The sequence below is a fragment of the Plasmopara halstedii genome (assembly GCF_900000015.1).
Source record: "Plasmopara halstedii genome assembly, contig: Scaffold_110, whole genome shotgun sequence".
Lineage (NCBI taxonomy): Eukaryota > Oomycota > Peronosporomycetes > Peronosporales > Peronosporaceae > Plasmopara > Plasmopara halstedii.
Window position 1 is genome coordinate 852,339 of NW_020187031.1, and position 4,059 is coordinate 856,397.

The window sequence follows — 4,059 nt, forward strand, 5'->3', positions numbered from 1 at the left end:
GGGTCTAAGCCAAAAGTTTGCGAAGGGATGGGGAAACCCAATCTTCGAGAACTCGTGGGAGATTAGGTGCCGTTTCGGCAAGACTGTCCAGACGTCGTGAACGCTAACGACCAGTAGGATCGTGACATTTCGCGTCGCCGTGCGCCCCGAGCTTCTCGGCGGTAGCCTAGGAAGCCGGAAGGCCATGAGCTGAGATCAAGCTATGATCCTGAGCTGCTGTGGTCATAGACTATAGAGCTCGTGGGAGCGTGATACATGACTCCAGGTGTCGCAGAGCGAACTTACGCAGAAAGACGGTGTTGCGCCATGAGTTTGGCGAACTCAAATCGAAGATGGCGCTCTACGCGCACGTCTACTTCCTTGTGGCTTTGCTGTAAGGTAGACAATATAGAAAGTTTCCGGTGCCGCTGCGTCCAGCGCTCAGAGTGCTCCTTATCATCTGCAGAAGTTTCTGCATCGCGAAAACAGGAGAGCCTCCACTTTGAGCTCGAAGTCGAGCACGGTACCTATCCATTGGGATATTTGCGGTACCAAGAAGCGAGCCCAGATTTCTTTTCGTTGGTCAAGCTCAGCTTGTGTAGCGGCCTGGGGTCCGACTACGTAGACGCCTAACGATCGAGTGATCGCGTCTTTTGCTTCAGTAGCGGGATCCATCGAGCAGAAGCCGTACTCTACACGACGGTCTAGGACCGAACGTGGATACGATTGCATGAGATCCGCCCTTTAATGTCCAACTCGTGCTGCTGTGCCTTGTCGTGGCGATTGGTAGCAATACCGATTACCCCGGTAGTCGAGAGGTCTGGGAACGGACACGGCGTTTGCAAGGTTTGGGCTGAGTTCACGTCGCGTCGTTGGCGCTCCTCACCCTCAATGCTGGGAAAGCAGCATTCGTCTAGTAGTCGACATCCACCGAATACTCGACGAAAAAACCCGTCGCCCCTGCGGGCGCGGTTTGTGGCGCTCGGTTTCCGTAGATGCATCTCGTGCAGAAGAATTAAGGCTTTGCCCGCGGGCACCCTCAAAACCAGCAAAGTTGAGTGCTTTTCGTTCGTAGACACAGTGCTCATTGAGCGGAGAATATGATTTTCTTCAGAACATAACTGTGTCTCAGACGCGCGAGCGTCGTACGAGGCGACAGTTAAATGTGAATTGGGGGTCTTCACAATTTTGATGGGGGTGAGTGTCACGGGATTAAACGTACTTTTGTAGAATACGCATGTCATACCAGATGGTGTGACCGTACATGGGTGCGGGTTACATAAGTTGGCATAATCACAGTGGCGTGGCTACACCGTAACAAGAATCTACCACATGGCAGGAATACCAATAGTAATGTATATTACTATATTAATTAGGTATTACTATATTAATTACGAAAGCCTAAGGTTTTAGATATCGGCGGCTCTGTTGCAAGTAAAAAAAAATAATACAGCCTCACTTTTGAACGGAAGAGCGTCTTTACCTTGTTAAGGTATTATATACTCTTGGATGTAGCAAATTGCGATCCGCTACACTCGTACTGCTTCTTGTAAAGAGCGTAAGGTCGGTGACCTTTGCTTAGCATCCTCTAAACAACGAGCTACGGCAGCCCCGCTGTATTTTCCTACTTAAATAGTAAAACATTATTGAAATGCATAACTACTGGCAGTCCAGCCACATACGGACTCTTAGTTAGGGTGTGGCCACACCATCTAGTGTGATCCAACCTTTCATACAAGGGTACGTGTAACCCCGTTACAATCAGAAATAAACGAGCTTGGATTTTCGAGTCACGAGTTTCATTCGACTATGTGATGGCTAATACTTCAGCTACTAAGACGAGCGCAACAAATGGGACGACATGTTGGCTATTGGACTTTGTATTGATTAATACAGATATTCAATTTGAAGAAGATGATGATGGTGATCTCAGTCATTAAAACTGGTTTGGTATGATATCAAATTTCATCATTTTGTATTGGTACGAGTTCATATATGGAAGACTTATTTCTGAAATCATTTGACGTTGGATGGGTATGAAAATAGCTAAATTGTAGAGATGTAAAAATGTAAGGCTTTTCGATAGTGAGAATACGAGGCATCAAACCTGCCACAAACTTTAGTAGCAGTCCGCCAAACTGAGAGAGACCATTATCATCATGTCTGATACACCTTCGGTATTCAACAACTCGGATACTCCGATATCCATGACATTAAAGGTTTCCAGTCTAGAGTCCACGCCAATAGCGTTTCTGCTTCCTTCTCATTACTCAGCAAAGCTCCGCCAGGAGACGTGCGCGTAGCACCCAAGATCTTCGGCCTCCAATCGATCCATGGCTTATGGTGTTTCGACCACGATTCGGTCATGCCTTGAATTCAAGTCAAAGACTAAGCAGCGTTTCACGCTATAAAAGTCAAGAAACTTGACACCGAGGTCCACAGGACCCTCAGCACCGTGACACATGTCCCCGTTGCTAAGCGAACATTGACGATGTCACTCAGCTGCGCTTTCACAGCCTCAGCATACGGTGGCCTTCCTTCCATCGTAAATGTCGAGCATAAGTGCCCAAAGCTTCAAAGTCGATAAGGATCTCCCATGGCTCTTCAAAGCCTTTCACGGCCACTTTCACGACCATCAAGCCCGGCTTGCATACGTGTTCCGTGTTCACGAGCACGGAGCTCTTCGGAGCTGGGACCTGCTGCCATCTACCTCTTTGAAGCTCAACACAGATCACTTCTTCCCCAGTAAGGCACTTCGCGCCTACTGGGTATGGTCGCTTTACCGCGACAAACCAGAGAATTGGTGATAAGCGCGACGACGGTTCAATGAGCCTTGACGCGCCTTGGGCAAGTGGCATCCAGTACGTAGGTGAAGGGTGTGTCCATAGACAAAACACCGTCGTATGTTCGATTGCTGACGGCATTTTGGAGTCCTGTCTCCTCTTTCTCAGCAGGGCTGAATATCATCGGCTCAGGCCCGCTCGACGAGCTACTAACACCTTCATTCCAACCAAGTAGTGCAGGCATAAAATTATATATGACATTCAATGCCACATTCACTGCTTCTTCAAAATAAGACGGATGCACACGGAAGATTTTTATTCTGGCCACGTTAGTTCGGAGGCCCTCCATCAAGATGGTCCTTGTGATCACCTCGGGAGAGGATCGGCTGTCATACCGGCAAGGAGAGTATGCGATTCCCTGACAAAGTTCACCAATTCCTTCTTGCCCTGTCGGGGGCAAGGAAACGCGATCGCACGCGATACGCCTAGTCAGGTGTCGAGAACACTCGTGAAAGCTGCAGCTTCAGCTCCATCCAGGAGAAAAGACGACGCTTCAACCGAATTGCAGCATGTCGGTCGACCCCCGAGCTTGGAGATAGCTAGCGCCACGCGCTGTTGCTCGTTCTAGAGCATGGCGGATGCCATAGCCGTCTCGACCTTTCTTACCCAGAGCAGGAAATTTTCTCCATTCTTACCCTCAAATGTCTTAATGCTCTCCATGTAGCGGCCTGGGTCGTAGTATTTTAGAACTACTAATTTAACTTTGTTACTTTGTTGGTAATATCCGTCAGATTACTGTGATTAACTCTCAAAGTTTATTAATCAACGCTTAGCAGAATCCAGCAATAAAGAGCGCTACTAGCTTACGAACGTTGTCACAGAAAGATGCCCGGTCTTTTATTCTATAACAATTAACTTAAGCATTTGATCATGGGCATTGGTAGGCCCGGAGCAGGCAGGGCGCGCGCTCACGCGAAGAAAAAGCAGTACAAGCGTGGTCATGCCACAAAAAATCGCGCGCGCGATATCGACCAGATCCAAGATGATCTTCGTGTTGAGAAGATGACTGGACTTTTGAGGAGGACGAAGACCTATCAGGATCCTATAAACTGATAAAAAAACAAAGTCAACGCTCAATCTGCTGCGGTACTTGTTCTAGCATAGTATCAATAGTCTGAAAAAAAATCACATGCATACTTTATTATCACTCAAATTTACACTCTCCCAATACTCGTAAAAGTATTCTTCACTGGTATCAGGCAAGTTGTAGCCCATTTTAATGTCGGCACTTCACTCT